This window comes from Oryctolagus cuniculus, chromosome 2 (genome assembly GCF_964237555.1).
Source record: "Oryctolagus cuniculus chromosome 2, mOryCun1.1, whole genome shotgun sequence".
Lineage (NCBI taxonomy): Eukaryota > Metazoa > Chordata > Mammalia > Lagomorpha > Leporidae > Oryctolagus > Oryctolagus cuniculus.
The window spans coordinates 180,905,603-180,924,043 of record NC_091433.1 but is presented as its reverse complement, the minus strand read 5'-3'; the positions used below and the strand labels follow the sequence as shown (position 1 = coordinate 180,924,043).

General features: G+C 39.8%; 1 long non-coding RNA gene across 3 annotated transcripts; it reads right to left on the bottom strand.

Moving 5' to 3' along the window:
• Positions 1-232: 232 nt before the first annotated feature.
• On the bottom strand, positions 233-15,783 carry LOC103347826 (uncharacterized). 3 transcript variants are annotated; one of them, XR_011386945.1, is made up of 4 exons: positions 15,680-15,783; positions 11,046-11,183; positions 6,856-7,008; positions 233-503 (listed from the first exon to the last, which is right to left on the bottom strand). It is a non-coding gene; the product is annotated as an uncharacterized lncRNA (long non-coding RNA). The 3 variants fall into 3 exon arrangements; XR_011386944.1 differs by lacking the exon at positions 233-503 and adding an exon at positions 4,704-6,386; XR_007917328.2 differs by lacking the exon at positions 233-503 and having other exon boundaries at positions 4,704-7,008.
• Between the last annotated feature and the right edge of the window lie 2,658 nt (positions 15,784-18,441).

Below are 18,441 nucleotides of genomic sequence, written 5' to 3'. Positions count from 1 at the left end.
AGTCATCAGATATATGTCTGGGGAAGGAATCAGACAAACATGCTTTTCCCATCTGAAGAATGACCTACACCTGGACTGGAGCATCTCACAGCACAGCTTACATGATCAGTGGAAGAAAATACCTGGTTGCTGCATAATAAAAACTTGAATGATAGTAAATGTAATTTTTGTATCCCATAAGTTTTCAGTAGGGAAAAAAAAAAAAGTCTAAAAATGTGGCATCTTAAAGTGAAACAAGCTAGCCTCTGTTTTCTGCCCTGTAACATCAAAAACTGTCAGAAAGGTAATGGATGAAAACTACAACATTTTGAAGGAAATGACGTGATTTGAGATGATTTTACTCTCAGCTTCCTTGTGTTTTTTTTTTTTTTTTATTATCTGGAAAGGTAATAGGAGAACATTTTCAGATCTCCAAAGGCTCAGATCTTCAGCCAGCTGTGCACCCTCAGCTGACATCTGCAAGTATCCATACGTACACATGTGCACTCTGACAATATCATCTTCTGATGGGCAGAAAAGGAAGAAGGAATTAAAAGAAGCAAAAACTCAAGAATACAGATAATACACAGAGGTGAAAGAGTTCATTCAAAATAAAATACATTACTAACTCCAGTTGTAAAGCTGAATATAATTTTTAAATGTCAAATTATTTATTAAGAATAAAGTGTTTATGGATTCCCAGATCATACTGACACAGAGAGATAGGGACATAAGTGAGAAGAACACAGTATGATGCAAAAGGATGGGGGGATTAAAACATTCCATTTCCTCTTTTTACACTTCTCCCTTTATTTATTTATTTTATTATTTATTTATTTATTTATTTTTGACAGGCAGAGTGGACAGTGAGAGAGAGAGAGAGAGAGAGAGAGAGAGAGAGAAAGGTCTTCCTTTGCCGTTGGTTCACCCTCCAATGGCCGCCACGCTGTGGCCGGCGCATCGTGCTGATCCTTAGCCAGGAGCCAGGTGCTTCTCCTGGTCTCCCATGGGGTGCAGGGCCCAAATACTTGGGCCTTCCTCCACTGCATTCCCGGGCCACAGCAGAGAGCTGGACTGGAAGAGGGGCAACTGGGACAGAATCTGGACCAGGACTAGAACCCGGGGTGCTGGCGCCGCAGGTGGAGGATTAGCCTAGTGAGCTGTGGCGCCAGCCTATTTTATAATTTATTTAAATAAAGTGGAAAAAAAAATCCTGCATTTCATATTACAGTTTTAGGAGCATAGTGATACTTCCCACCTCACCTTCCCTTCTGCCCAAACTCCCACCTTCCCGCCTTCTTCCTTTCTCATTCTTTCTTTTAATTTTTACAATGACATGCTTTCAGTTTATTTTATAATCATAAGCTTAACCCTCCACTAAGTAAAAAATTCAACAAATAGGAAGAAGAAGCAGAAGAAGAAGGAGAGAAGAAGAAAACATTGTTCCTTGACAGTAGAGACAAGGAATATAAACAGTAATTAAATCTCAAAATGTCAATTTCTCTCATAAACATTACATTTTTTTTTTTATACTTTATTGGTTACCATAGGTCAAGGATGGAGGAGATGCTGCAATGCTTGAGAGCATTTCGGGACCCAACTGCCTGGGTTCAAATCCCACCTCTGCTACCCACCAGCTATGTGCTGCATTTCTTCCTAACTCTCATATTGAAATCATGGTTGAAATAATAGGGCTTGGTTTTCTTTTCTCCCCATCCACTTTTAGGGCCTGAATAACACTGCCCTTCTTTTCAATTACTGTCTCCCATTTTCATCCTAACTTCAGTGTATTGAGCTGGACTCATCAAAGGTGGAGGGGAAAAGTTAGGGGAATACAATTTGTGCATCTCGAAGACCAATAATACCAGTAAGACTTTCATGTTATTAATTAAAAAGGTATTTTCACATAAGTTGCTGTGAAGTCCCACTACCCTCTATACTTGCTCTGATGTTGTTTTGCACCTAAAATATAAAAATTTGCATTTTTGCTATTTTAATTTATTCTCGTTAGTTTCAGCCCAGCATTTCCCCTTCCATCAAGGCTCTCTCGTCAGACATTGGCTCCATCCTTCTTAGCTTTATACCATCTGGAGATCTGGCCAACAGCCATTTACGTCTTCTTATAAACTCTCATTTTTGCAAACTTTATTCATTCGTGGGCCAAAGTCATAATTTTGACACAACTTTTGACATTTTCATATGCATGATATACATTTAATATGTTTCTGTAAATCAATTCATTTTTACTCATATACATTTATTTTTTATTTTTTAAAGAAGTATTTATTTGGAAGTCAGAGTTACAGAGGGAGAGAGGGAGAGGAAGAGGGAGAGAGAGAGACCTTCCATCCGCTGGTTCACTTCCCAAATGGCTGCAGTGGCCAGGGCTGGGCCAGCCCCAAATCAGGAGCCTGATTTATTCCGGGTCTCCCACGTGGATGGAGGGTTCCAAATACTTGAACAATCCTCTGCTGATTTCTCTGGCTCAGTATCAGGGAGTTGGATCAGAAATGGAGCAACCAGGTCTCAAACTGGCACCCATAGGGGGTGCCAGCATCACAGGCATTGGCTTTACCCGCTGTGCCACAACACCGGCCCCTACATTTATTTTTAAAATGAATTTTATAGTATGAATTTGAAGTACCAGATATCTACAAGTAAACCAACATTGATCTGTGTGTCAATAAAACTATCATTGAGCCACCCACCAGTAGTAGGATAGCAGCCATCAGAAACACAGTCACTCCTGCCTTTGAAACATGGTGGGTGAGACCATGACCAAATATTGCCTTCTCTAAGGCATCACTTCTGTGCTAGAACCTAGGACTAAGGCCTTGCCTGATGTGTGAAACCATAACTTGTATATATTTGTTGATACAGCCAAGGTTGTTTGCAGTTTCTTTAGCAAAGAGATATTTTACAGTCCTGACATATTTGCATTGACTTTAAAAAAAGTTCATATAGTTTTAGATAGCTATTGGTTCTTTGGCTGATATCTGATGCTAAAATTATCTGAATGCAACTCATATAAAACTCTACATTTCAAGGTATTTGCAGAGCCTAGACATTTTCTGATTTAGGTGCAAATGTGGTTGGAGGACACTTTGAGAATCTGTATGTTCAGCTAAAAATCCTAGATTCAATAATTTGTCAGATTCACTAGTGGTTTTGACCAATATGTGTATCACTCTCTGCAATTAGACAGAGTTTTCGTCTTTCATACCTGCAGGGGCACAGAAAGAAAAGGATTTTTTGGGTGAGGGGTAGGGAGGAATGTGGGGCTTTAAATTTGGCCTCTTTTACCCCAAACTATCCCATCTACATCCAGCTACAAGTTCATATTGAGGCAATTTCTTTAAAATGGATTTAACTCTGAGAAAGATAGCAATGGTAATTTCTAATGCAAAGATCAAAATGACAAGAGTTATTCATCTTCATTCTCTGAGGTACCATTTGATCACCAGCTTGGGTCAGGAAGAAAATTTTCAGGCCAAGAAAAAGTGTTGTTTAATTCACTCCAATTGGTGCTTAATGCAAACACTTCCATCTCTCCGACAAGCAGATGTGGACTACCCTTGATGATGCATCATACAGTTTTCCTTCAGCAATTTTTCTCCATTACATTTTTGCTCCTTTTTCCATCTATTCCCTATCTCAATATCTCATTTTTTCGTAGCTTTTATTTCTCATGTCATACCCTTCTACTCCCCCCACCCCACCCCACCCCCTTCCCTAATGAACTGTATATGTATCTGGGCTCTGCAGCTCTTGGAAACTATGCCTGTTCTTTCACTCATCTAGGTATGTTGGACTCCCATGCCATCTTCCATCATTTTTCTGTCCAGCTATTAATTAGAACATTCATAACATTGTGTGAATTGTAGAATCAGTTGCTTTTTTGACAATGCTGCAAAGAGGGTGTGATATGGAGAACAGGAAGTTCCATGCTCCCTGATAGGAGGTGTTAACTTAAACAGAATCTTCAGTCTTGAATTTAGAGGACTATATCAGCAAAAATATTTTCTTATAGAAATTTATACTCATGAACCATAAAAATATCCAGTGTTCTGTATACATGCTACAGAAATATAAATCCTATGTAAGATAGACTGTCTTGTGTTTTATCACATGTGTTACATATTACTTAAGGATTTGGAATGTTATTAATTTTTAAAAATATATTTAATTTATTTGAGAGGGGGTTGGAGAGAGTGGGGAAGGAAGAGAGTGAGAGAGATCTTGCACCTGCTGATTCACTACCCAAATGCCCACAGTAGCAGGGACTGGGCCAGGCTGATGCCAGGTCCTGGGAACTCAATAGTATTCAGGGGTTCTCACCAAGTAGATGACAGGGACTCAACTACTAGATCCATCACCTGCTTCTTGCCAGGGTGTACATTAGTAGGAAAATAAATCTGGAGTGGACTGAGACTTGAACCCAGACCCTATGATACAGCGTGTGAGCATGCCAGGCAGACTCCTAAACTCTATGCCAACTGCCCAACCTGAATTTGGGATGTTATGGTTCATAGATTCCATTTCAAATGTCACTGATGGAGAGTAACGCCTGGGGTAGAATTGTATAAGTAGTAGCAATATTAGTAAGAGTATAACAGAAATGTAGTTATTTTACATAGTTTCTTCAACTTTCAAGATGCCCTATTTAGTTCCAACAGTGAGCATATATTACACTGTGGTGGGTGAACCCTCTGACACTGCCCATTCTGAGTGTCAAAGGGGTTGAGTACCAGGCATTTCATGTGATTCAACAATTCCTCATTTCATTGTCACAATAATGTCGTGAGATCAATATCATTTCCAGTCTATTTGGTAAGAAACTGAGGTTCAGAGAGACTTCAATGTGTGTCAGAGCCAGAGCTGCAGAAACAAAAGGAGTGCATTTTTGCAACTGCTACGTGAAGTCCTCTATAACTTCACTTTGCTCTTCACATGTTTGAATCTGGTAAACTGGAAGTTCCAGAAGAGAATCCAGAATCCTCAATCGGCTGCTGAGGCAGCAGCCTTCAAATTGGAAACATGAGTTCGTTCTTGGTTTCCAGACGTAATTTTTTGCCCCAATTCCCTTGAAAACATGAGTTCTAAGAATGCAGGTTCAAACAGGGACATAGAGTAAGAGCGCTGTTCCTCTTTCCTTAGGTGCTCGTAAGAGCTAGTGGAACTATTATGAGAACAAGGCTACTCAGGCTCCTTACACCGAACATGCTACAGGCTTGCTTGCACCACCTTTGATGATGTGGCCCAGAACAAGGGAGAAGCCTCCAGCAGAGAGGACCTTTCATCAGGAGATGAAGGCAGTCCCTGGTCAGGATGCTTTCAGGACTGACAGAGCTGTGTGTTCAGCCCTGTTGCCCTCCCTGGGAGCAAGTTGAGTATTCTCTGGTTAGTCAAATTCGTTGGACTCACAAATCACCAGCACAGGAAGAGTTAGAAATTCATGACTAAAGTTCTTGCATACTACTGAAGCTCAGATATGCACAGATTGAACCCGGACTTGAACGTGTCAGTGCCCAGAAGTCATGCTGGTGGGATTAGAAGTTTTAAAGTGCAGAAAAAAAAAAAAAACACCCCCATTTGTAGTTATTCACCTTCTAAAGGATGAACTGTCATTAAATGCTTCTGTATTGGGACAAGTGTTAAGTATAGCAGTTAAAATCCCATATTCCATATCAGAGTACCTGTGTTCCGTTATCAGCTCTGGCTTCTAACTGTAGCTTCCAATCAAGGCAGACTCTGGGAGGCAATGGTGTTGACTTAAGTACTTGGGTTCCTGATACCCACACGGGAAATAATGGACTGAGTTCCTACCTCTGTGTTTCAGCATTGGCCCAACCCCAACCATTACAGAAATTTTAGGAGGGAACCAGTTGACAAGGGCTCTTTTCTCTTTGCTTCTCAAATAAATACAATTTTGAAAAGTTTCCTATATTATTTAACACAGTGCCCTAGGTCACATAACAGCTGTTTTCCACTCTGCCACCGTTCTTATTCCTGGGCAAATTAGGAGCTCTAAGTTTGCCGTCATCTCTGTCCATGACTGTCTCCTTCATTGCAGCGGAACACTTAGAACCATTTGTGATTTTTGTAGCATACTCAGTTTTCCAAATGAATAATAAATATAATTCTGTCAAGTATTTCTGGAACCCATGTATTATATTTATTCTTTTTTCCAGGAAAATAAGAAATCTATTTGCTTTTGCACAGTGTATGGCAGTCAGAAGTACCTCATTCATTCACTTTTTATTCATTTGATGCATGAAAAAAAGGCATTAAATGTATTTCAGCATGTCACCTCAAATTCTGTGCAGCCAGCAGTGATGAATATGCTTGATTCCTCAGCTGGGGTACTGTTTCATATTTTCGTGACAATGTCATTTGACAAGGCGATTCTGCATTGGCAATATTGTATCATATTTTTGTCTGCATGTAAATTATGTTGACAGTCTCATAAACATAAATTGGCAGGCATACTATCCCAAAGCAATGTTTGTTAAAATACACTAATGGAATAGAATAAATAAATTTTTCCAAAGCATTAATAATGCAGTGGTCTGTCGCTATATTGTGCAAGCAGGTCTGTGGAATATGTTACTGTCTATGCTAAATTAATATAGTGTATATTTCTTAATATATATTTCACAAAATCCCATGCTTACATTTATCGATTAGTCATTCCATTTCACAGAGCTTTATATACAAGCAGTCACACATTTGTGATAACTTCTGAGAGGCTGGCATTGTCTGCAACAGACACTTACAATGGAACACCTGTAAGGTGCAACCCTAGTCCAATCATTGTTTTGTTTTAGAATGGGCTCCCCCTTCCTCATCTGCCAACCTAAGGAGAAGGTAGCTTACCTGGCTTGTGGCCCTGTAGACCAAGCAGATCCTGGAGTAGGCAGAAGTAAAGTGGGCTTGTAGAACAACAGGAAGCCTGAACATAGGCTTTACTGATTTATCTTTGGATCCCAAAGATGAGAAACTTTCCTTTTAGGTATCTTTGGACAAACTCTAAGGAACATTGGAAAAATATAGAGTACATAGCTTTAGATTTTTCATTTACTAGAAATGTGGCATTTGACAAGAAATAAAATCCGAGTCTCAATTACTGTACAATAGGGATAAGATTTGTGTTTTTTTTTTCTTTTGTATGATCTGCAGTTTCACATGGCTTGGAATTATGCATTTAATGGCAAGAGCTGTGTCTGCCTACCTCTCCCTGTTTGTCACTGATGTCCAAGCATGTGGTTTTCCAGATTAGCGGATTACAATGTGCTTCATGTGAGTCTCAGGAAAAAATCTGAGAGAGACTAGGTGAGGCTGCTGCCAACCGACAGAAGAGGCAACATCCGTACAAGTATTCTGGCCTATGTCTGGTCAGGAAGTACAGCCAGCTAAACCTGAGAGATTTTAACAAGGAGGTAAAATGCTTATAAAATTTAAGCAACAGTTCAGGCAACAAATTACAAATGCTACAGTAAGTTGACAGCTATAAATGAGAAGGTAAATGCAAGTGCTTTGTAAAATTGAGAGGGAGGTCATTGTAAAATGAGACAGCTGGGCACCTGCTACTCATGAAGTAAGGCCAGAGCTGCGAGTACACGGAATTTTCACACACTCTCTCTGATCCACAGGGCTTTATAATCCGGTTGGAGATAGGAAGCTCGTGCACTCTTGACAGGAATGCCAGTTCTGCAACACAAAGTAGTGTGTGTGATGCAGTGGATGTCCTGGTTTGACATCACAGGCTACGCCTGCTAAGAGCCTAGGTGCTGCTTATTTAAGTAGCCCTTGGCCTAAGGCAGTTGCCTTACCAAGGTGAATCTCTCTTCCCAGGGCAGCACACATGAAATGCGAGGTTCATCAGGAGGGGCAAAGTCCTGGCCTCCTTCCTGTAATTGCGTGTCCCCAAATGTCCAATATAGTTGCAGAGCTCCCATGGTCTGGCTAGGTCCTCTGCTACATTGCATCGCCAGTCGATATCTTCCTGCTCCAAATGGTACTTTTCCAATTTGGTTACATTAGTTGTTCCTGACAGCACTCCTCAATAAGTCAGTTGCACAGAAACCCCTATCTTGGAGTCTGTTTCCTGGGAAACCTAATCTCCCTACCACAGCTTGTGTGTTTTAAGGTTCAAAGAGTGGTATACATAACCAAATGTTACGGGAATATTGAAGAAGGGGGAATCTCTACATGTTGTGTAATTGAGTATCTCTTTATTACCCAACGCTTGCCAAGTGCTTGTTGCATGGTCAGCCCAATAGATTTTTGCAGGATGAATGGCTTGTGTGCTCAGGAAAACAACTGGATATTGACAGGCAGAAAGGAAAATAACTGTACAGTGATCGACTTGGGTAGTAGAAATAATATTGTGTCATTGCTAAAAATAAAGATTGAATCAGGGTGTTTTATGGACTGAATATATGGAACTGAATTAAGTATATGTTTAGGGCTCACTGCACCTGTGTGATGCCTGTTTCTTAGTCTGAAGAATTGTGGAAAAAGTCACTTACGGGTCTCAGCACTTAGATTCTGCGGTGCTGTAAATCCTTCTCTCCCAGAAAGACTAGGGAGTAAGTTTCACAGATGGCACTCACATGAGGGTAATTCAAAACATTCATGGAAAATGGAATTTAAAAAATGTGTATTTCATTGCAGAAAAATGGAAATCCTTACATAGTTTTTGAATAATATGCACTTTCTATGAACTTTTTGAAAACCCATGATATGCATGGATTTCATTTTTTGCACCAAAATAAACTTATTTTAATTCTACTTCTTTGAGAACTTTTTTGATATATCCTCATACACACACACACACACACACACACAAAATTTCCCAGAGTAGAATTTGTAGATAAAATGTACTAACTCTTTGGTACAATTCTATATCCAGGAGTTTGTTTGAAAAAAGTAATTAGTGGGGCTGCTGTTGTGGCATAGTGTGTAATGCTGCAATGCTGGCTTCCCATATGGGCACCCATCTGTGTCCCGGCTACTCTACTTCTGACCCAACTCCCCGACATTGACCTGGGAAAGGCATCAGCAGATGTTCTAAGTTCTTGGGCCATTGCTACCCATGTAGGAGAGCTGGATGAAACTCCTGGCTCCTAGCCTCGGCCTGGGTCATCCCTGACCATTGCAACTACTTGGGAGTGAACTGCCTCTCTCTCTGTAACTCTGTCAAATAAATAAATAAATCTTTTTAAAAAAAGTAATTTGTATATATATATAATGTATACATATATAAAAAACTGAACCTCAAATTAAATATTAAAATAGTATATAAGGATAGCAAATATTTGCTAACAATATCAGTGCCACTTGATAAAGAATAAAAGAAATATATTGCCAATATGTCACTTCCCAAAAATATATTACGTATTCATTGATCAATTATTAGATGGATATTTATTGACTTGTAAAACAATCATATACAATTTTAACAGACACAAACTGTTAACCATATAGTAATATTATTTTGCTTATAAAATGAACATACTTATGATGTGTCTGCATATATATGCATTTGTATATATGTTTATATAATTTTTAAATATTATTTTTATTAGGGAGAGCTGCAATGAGAGATGGGGGTGGAGAGAGAGGCAGACTGTCTACCAGTTCATTATCTCAAAACCTACAACAGCTGGGGCTGGGTCAGGCTGAAGCCAGGAGCGAGGAGCACTCACATAGGTGGCAGGGAACCAAGTAGCCATCACCATCACCTCCCAGGGCGTGCATTAGTCGGAAGTAGGAACAGGACTTGATCCCAGTACTCCAGTAGGGGACGTAAGCATCCCAAGCAGTGGCTTGGTCCGCGGTACTGCAGTGCCCACCCCATCTCTCTAATGTCTAGAGGCAATAAACCAAAGTGTAATCACAGCATTGTTGGGTAGAAGGCTTGCGAGAACACTGTTTGTATTAACATTTTCTGGCTTTCCTCTTGTCTCCCTGTCTCCTCCTCGTCTCCTTAGTGTCCTCTCTCTCAGGATTACAGTCCCTTTTCTCTTAGCCACTTTCTTGTCAGCTTCTTAAACTAACTTACGGTTGTCATATATTCTTGGCAAAATCTAAACTGGAGTTGGAGCTAATTAATTATAGAACTGCATGAAACCACGGCTGCCCTTGGGTGGCTGATAAGAACGCAAGGTAGTTTACAGTCAGTCAGTCGGCAGCACAATGAGCAGCGGAGGGTCCTTGTTGTAAGCACCGCCCGGCCCGCTCGCTGTTTACCCATTCAGCTCCGCTCCCATTTCCCACGCTGCCCGCGTCTTCCCCTTGCTAACCCCCTAGACCTCCGCATTCTGTGACCCTTACCAATCTCGGTAGTCAACTTGTGCTCGGATTTACAGAACAAATAGAAAGCACCGGGTGGGAAACCTCTTATTCTAAATGAGCCTGGTCTCTATGCCTGCCTCTCATCCCCATTTCACTTCAGTTCCGCTCACGGTAATGAAGGTCCACTTCTCCTGATTCCTGGGCTCCATCCCTTCACAATTGATGAAGGAAGCTGCCTAACATGCTGAGCCCTCTGCCTGCGTTTGCTGGAGACGCTTCCCCAGTGGGTCTTTGCCATCCCCGTTCATCTTGTGCACATTCTATAAAGAGGTGTTTATGCTAGAGGAAATGTCTTAGATTTATACAAGGTCAAGAACGCACTGGTTTCTGTGACTAAAAAAGAATCATATCCATGTGAAAATTATTTTAACATGTTGTCAGATTTGCTTCAGATTACTAAGTGTGAAAACAAAATATTGGGAAACCAGTTAAATAGGTTTTTTCCTAATCGCTTTATTTTCTCTCTGCCTCCTCAGGATGCAACTATTTTCCTGAAGTGTATTATTTTTTATTACATTTTTATACTTCTAGGACACATACTCTATCCATTAAAAGTATATACAGTGTTTTATGGTTTTAAACTTAACAATTAAAATTAAGGGTGGTTCTGTGTGCATCATTCTGGCAGATGTTTATTTGAGAGGGAGAGGGAATGGAAGAGGCAGAGGGATGGGGTAGGTAGAAAGAGAGAGAGCACTTCTACATACTGGTTCATGCCCCAGGTGGGTCCACAGTGGTCCTGGAGCAGGCCAGAGACCAAAGCCTGGAGCTGGAAACTCAATGCAGGTCTCTCACATGAGTGGCAGGAATTCCATCACTTGAGCTAGCATGGCTGCTGTCAGGATCTGAGATGGGAGGGAAGGGAGGTCAGGAGGTGGGGCCAGGACTGGACCCCCAGCACTCTGATGTGGACGCAGACATCCCAAACACTAGGCCAAACACCCACATTGGGGGTGCAGTTTTTACCCAGGATTTTGGGGGATGATATAATTTACGTGTGTGGTTCTTGTTTATGAATCTTAATTGTTGCACAGTGTATTAGCCACTTTTTTGATATACTTTTTTGTTTGTTTCTGCAAACAGAGTACCTAATGCTGGGTACTTCATGAGAGAGTGGGAAAGGGAGAGGTTTATTTGGCTCACAGTTTGGAAAATGGAAGTCCAAGATCAGGTGGCCTCATTGGCTTGGCATCTGGTGAGGATGCCACTGGCTGCACCAGAGAACCAGGAAGGGAAATGGCCACATGCAGAAGGGGCCGAGGCCCAAGGTGACTGCTTCATGGTAACTGGTACTCCTGAGAACCAACTCACCCCGGGAGACCAGCATTAATCCTCTCTGAAGGCAATGCTCTCTTGACCTGATCACCTCTTCCTGGGCCCCACTTTTTAAAGCTTCCACCACCTCAACACCACCAGCACTGTGGTACCAAGCTTCTGCCACATGAAACCATAGAGGACAGACTTGAATCAAACCCAAGCCATAGCACGCAGTGTCCCATGGTATGCATGGACTCAACTTACTCATCCATTTCCATACGTGGTCGTTTAAGTTTGTCCTAATGTTTACAAATTACGAGCCGCGGTACAGTCCGGACGTGTCTTGTTGTTGGCAGGAGAACGGATTTCTCCCTTAAGGATTGCATTCTGTTTATTTACATGTATTAGGGATTTTTTTTTACATGCATCTGGCATTTTTCTAGTAATTTTTTTTCTCTTCCTTTATTTCCATTTGTCTGGATAGACTTTCTTCCTTTTCCTTCTCTGGGCAGATTCAAGTTATGCATGCTATTTCTGTTCTTTAATGACTACCCTTGCATTTTAACAAACTCATTTAATTTGTGTCTTATCTAAAAATGAGTTCGTGATTATTCAAAATCATTCCCCCTCCAAATAAGGAAAAAATACCTAAGCATATTTCAACTTTGGTTCAAAAATTCCATCTTACCCATTCCGTTTTTTCTACCCTTGTTTCATTGATTACCGCTTTTGAATTTCATCAATATAACCTTGTATGAATTACACTTAAGTAAAGCAGTAGAACTGTTTCACAGTAGTCGAGACGAACATTTCTTCCTCATAATGTAAAAGTTAGAAAATGGAAACAGTGGACAATCGCATTTGGAACAGAAGTCTGACTGCATTATTATTATTATTTAGAAGTGTGCTGAAAGCTTCTAAGTGTTCCCCTTTCCATCCCCCTTCTGCCCTGCAACTGAGAAAGAGTTTTTAAAAAGCCTGCTGCTCCCTCTGACTTCTGCAGGGGGATGAAACCGGGTGAACCCTTTCCTTCGTGTAGAAACCTTCCCCTCACCCTGCCTTACACCACAATTAAAACACACATCAAAAAAACGAGACTAGTGTAGGGAGTGTTTTTGGCTCTCAGGTAATTTTTAGATTTTCTTGGGAGCCGTCTGCTTTCTCTAAAAGTCTCACGTGATTAATACACAGCTCCATGCCTGCTTGTTGCTTTTCTAGCACTATGAACCTGGACTTGGACAGTCCATCCACTTCTTTTTTTTGAGTGGGTACAGCACCATGCAGGTCCAATGGAACCACCTTAAATTTTGCTCTCCAATACTTCTCTAGAAATTACACTAGAACTCTTCATGCAACTTCATCATTCACCTTTAGGTTAGAGCTACTTTCAGTGTGCATATCCTGAGGGCAAATGCTTGTGATGAATGAACTTCCTGCTTTTCAAAGATCAGCAAGAAAGACAAGGTCCAGGCTGTGTAAAAGTGTAAAGTATAATGGAAAACATTAACATTTGGAAGTAAAAGGATATCTTTGGTACAAATTATTGTAAAATAAATATAAGAACGTTTCATAAGCCAATATTCTTGAAGCTGATTATGTGGGAATATGTGAGAAATTTGAGGTGGCTTCAAACATTTTCTGGAAATTTGGGCTTTTAATTCTGTTTTCCTCTAAACTGTTGGAAATCTCCCATAAAGGAGAACCTTCTGAAACCAAAGCTTGGGTTTGTAATGATGAAATAGGCTGAAGTAAAAATGAACATATTGAGGTTAAAGGCTCTTATTGAAATGATGGTAATTATATAATTATGACAATAATAGTTATAGAAAAAGTAATATTGCCATGGACTGAATATTTGTTTTTTAGGTTGAAACTAATGGTCACTGTGATGGTATTAGGATATAGGGCAGTTTGGAGTCATTAAATCTGAAGGCTAAGCCCTCTTTAATGGGGTTAGTGCCCTCCTAAAAATGACCACACTGAGCTTTCTAGCCCTTTACATCATGTCGTGATGTAACAAGGCATGGCAGTCTGAAACCTGGAATAGGACCCTCACCAAAAACTGGTCATGCTGGAACCTGTAGCTTGACCTTCTAGCCTGTAAATCTGTGATAGATTTCTGTTGTCTATAAACCATCCAGTCTTTGCTATTTTGTTTTAGCAGTTTCAACTGACTAAGCCAGAGACTAAGAACAATGCTCACTACTTAGATTGTTTATGACTTCAGGAAGATCCAATAAAAATGTAAATATGAGCAGTCTTCAAAATGTGTGGAAAATATGTATTATACAAAACTGTAAAGGTGGGCATGGTGTCCCAGCAGGTTAAGCCACCACGTGGGACACCAGCATCCCGTATCAGAGTGCCTGCAATTGAATCCATCCCCACTTCAACCTAGCTTCCTGATGCGCCTGTGAGAGATAGCAATGGATTCCTGCTGCCAATGTGGGATTCCCAAATGGAAATCCCTGGCTGCAGATTTTGGCCTAGCCCAGTCCTGGCTATTGTGGACATTTGGGTAGTGAAATGTCTCTCTCCCCGATACCCCATCATTCTATCTTTCAAATAATAAATAAACAAAAGTATGCATAGATTTCAATTTTCATACCAAAATAAACTTATGTTTTAATTCAATTTATCCAAAAATTTTGAATACTGCCATATGTATAAATATGGATAGGAAACTCAAATATCACCATTCTTTTTTTTTTTAGTTAATTCTTTTTTTTTTAACTTTTATTTAATGAATATAAATTTCAAAAGTACGATTTATGGATTACAATGGCTTCCCCCGCATACCGTCCCTCCCACCCACAACCCTCCCCTTTCCCACTCCCTCTCCCCTTCCATTCACATCAAGATTCATTTTCGATTATCTTAATATACAGAAGATCAGCTTAGTATACATTAAGTAAGGATTTCAACAGTTTGCTCCCACACAGAAACATAAAGTGAAAAATAATAGATGATTTTTTTAAATGATGATGAAATCAGAGCAGACCTATTGTCATGTTTAATCCCAGTGAGAGTCAAGTTGGGAGTTGATAATTTCTTTTTTTTTTTTTTTTTTTTTTTTACAGAGGATCAGTTTAGTATACATTAAGTAAAGATTTCAACAGTTTGCACCCCCATAGAAACACAAAGTGAAATATATTGTTTGAGTACTCGTTATAGCATTAAATCTCAATACACAGCACATTAAGGACAGAGATCCTACATGAGGAGTAAGTGCACAGTGACTCCTGTTGTTGACTTTACCAATTGACACTCCTGTCTATGGCATCAGTAGTCTCCCTATGCTCCAGTCATGAGTTTCCAAGGCTATGGAAGCCCTCTGAGTTCTCCGATTCTTATCTTGTTTAGACAAGGTCATAGTCAAAGTGGAGGTTCTCTCCTCCCTTCAGAGAAAGGTACCTCCTTCTTTGAAGACCTGTTCTTTCCACTGGGATCTCACTCGCAGAGATCTTTTGCCAGAGTGTCTTGGCTTTCCATGCCTGAAATACTCTCATGGGCTTTTCAGCCAGCTCCGAATGCCTTTAGGGCTGATTCTGAGGCCAGAGTGCTATTTAGGACATCTGTCATTCTATGAGTCTGCTGAGTATCTCACTTCCCATGTTGGATCACTCTCCCCTTTATTTATTCCATCGGTTAGTGTTAGCAGGTACTAGACTTGTTTATGTGCTCCCTTTGACTCTTAGTCCTTTCATTATGATCAATTGTGAACTGAAATTGATCACTTGGAATAGTGAGATGGTATTGGTACATGCCACCCTGATGGGATTGAATTGGAATCCCCTGGTATGTTTTTAACTCTACCATTTGGGGCAAGTCAGCTTGAGCATGTCCCAAATTATAAATAAAACGGGAATGCGAGTATGGCATGCATTTACAGGAAAGAATATAGAAATGTTCTTACTGAATCCCAGAATCATGCACACTTCTCCTGGCAATAATTCAGAGCCCAGGCCTACCTGTAAACACTGACAAGATTTTATGACAGAGAACTATTGGGAAAATTCTCATTATAGCCAGGCGGCTTCCAAAACGAAGGAAGTAGGACAGCCAATCCAAAATTTCTTCCTACCTTTTAAGTAAGGTAAATTATTCTCTTCTCCACAAGACAGCAATGAGTGACGGACTGGAAAGAAACCGGCAGTGGTAGAACCATTGGTAGAACTCCACCTGGAAGACAATGTCCCTTAGAACATGTGACACGCATTTTCCTATTAACCTCATAATGCCCATAGCTAATGAGAGATGTAATCATCTCTTTTTTAGGAGGTCCACAGCTAAGAAAGTCATACACATACTTCCATGAGGCCACTCATCTGATAAAACACTTTTCTGTGTATATCTTCTATGTTTACTACTGGAAAATATAAAATATGCCCCAATAAGTCACTTAGATACATCACAAAAATAGACTAATTAACTATGTCCACCCTATCCAGCAGAGAAAGTTGGTAGTTTATCTGTTCAAATTAGACATAACTAGTTTGTTCAAGGTAGCCTATTTATTAGGACTGACTGCTTAGAGATATTTAAACTTCATTTTTTTTCAATATCAAATTCTGAGCAAAAGTTAAATGTCAGATATTAATCCCCACACATTTTAATGTTAATAGTAATTAAATAGTACAATTGCATTTTTGTTTTCCTATTGAGAAAATGAAATCCAAAAATTGCAAGTCTCAGACTGCCGGTATTTAAGTCAACACTTGGAACACCTACATAGGATGTTTTGGTTTGAACCCTGGCTACTACACTTTCCATCTAGCTTCCTGATAACGTGCACCCTGGGGGGCAGCAAATGATGGCTAAAATACTTTGGTCACTGCCTCCCACAAGGGAGATCCACATGAAGTTCTATGTTCCTGGTTTTGGCTTGGTCCAGCCCTTGCTTTTTCAGGCATGTGGGGATTGAACCACTGAATGGAAGATCATTCTTTGTCCCTCAGCCAGTCATAAAATGAAAATAAGTAAATAAATATTAAAAAATTAAAACTAACATACATCCTTGAGAAAGCGTATAGTAGAGAGAAAAACAGCAATGGCTATTGAGTCAGGATATGTGGGTTTTAATGCCCATCCTGTCACTTAATAAATGTGAAATACGGGCAAGTTCACAGAAGATCTCTGTGCTCACTTCCTTCATAAATAACACGAGGATAATTTTACTGTTGATATTAGTTTGAGGGTTAAATTAGCTAATATAAGTCAAATTATAAGTACATTTTGCAAAATTGATACTATATGTTAATGGTAAGTATTATACTATTCTCCTAAATTTCTTACACTGCTAAATTTAAGTAAACCAATTATTGAGCACTAGAAAAAGTCTGAATTCAGGTTTTTATTAGTTTAGTTTCAATCTTGTGGTTCTATAATTTTTTTAATTGTGGGAGACATAATTATCACAATATTGATCCCAAACAACAGAATTATACAAACAAGGTAGTTCCTTCCTTCTGGAGCAATGATCTCATTTTAATCAAATATATACTGCTTCCATCCCACTGTCCTCTACCATTCAGCATGTCAAGTGGTTGATCCCATTTGTCTATAGTTCATAAACAAAAAGAATGGGAATTGTGACCTTTGCAATAAGTTGGGAGAAATTTCCTGGCAAGAGGTTAGTTGTGGACAACCAATGATGACCACCTCTTCCCAATCGCTGTACCAGTGTTTGCAAAGGTAACTAAATCTGCCACCTGAGAGACTTCTGGGGAACATAACTATTGCCAGATGTTCACTATTACTTTCTCATACAGTTGAAATTCCCCAATTCCTGAGATCCTTATATGTTGATCAAATCATAACTCATCTATGTTCTGTAATAAACTCAACTTGGAATAATATCCCAGTAGAAATGGATTTTGGTATTATGTGTTTACCATAATCTCATAACATCTCCTTTTTCTGAAGTAGCTTTTGCAATATTGCTGCCTGCATCGTAAAATGAGAAATTTGCAAATAATAACATTCCCTGCCACCAGGAATTACCTGACGTACATTTGTTTCCAAGTTAGTACGTTCAAAACTTCTTAGGTCGGTTTCCCCTTTGGATCTCAGGTTTCCATTGTAGGCTGGTGCTGAATTGAAGGTGCCACATGCTCCTTTGATTAGTGAGTTTTAGCATCAATCTTATACTAATCTCTTTCCATTGCCTTTTGGCATAACTCTTCTTGGTCTGAGGAAATTTCGTTATCTACTTGGGAAACTCACTCACATATATTAAACCAGACCAAAGATCATTTGATACACACTATTGGAATTGGCTTTTCAGTTTCTGCAAAAGTTATAAACTGTTTCCTTAAGGATCTTTCCTTGGTCCTGGGTACAGAATAGAACTTGGCATTGGGCCTGGCATTATTAATCCAGCCCTTTTCCTACCAATACACAGCTAGAACCTCACTGTTGTCCAAAGAGCTTTTGAAAAACTTTTTTTTGCTTTGTTGTTTAAAAGCAGCACGTTTGTGATTTCCATTGATTCAAGGAAATATGTTCCAATTAACCTGGAGCATCTGACCCATCGCGAACTTCACAAGGGCCCTGCAGCTGCGTGAGATGGTCTGCAGCTGTTGAAGCTGGAAATTGGCTTGTAACATCTTTCAGGCCAACAGCCTTGATAACACTTGACTGGTCCCTGTTTTCTACCTAAGCTTTGTGTCTTTATGTGCCTATGAACCTCCTTCAAGTTTGCTGAGAGATGTATTACCTTATTTAGAGCCTGGTGCTTACAGTTTAATTTCTGTAGAAACAACGATTTATTCTTTTTTTTAAATATTTTATTTATTTATTTGAGAGGTAGAGTTACAGACAGTGAGAGGGAGAAACAGAGAGAAA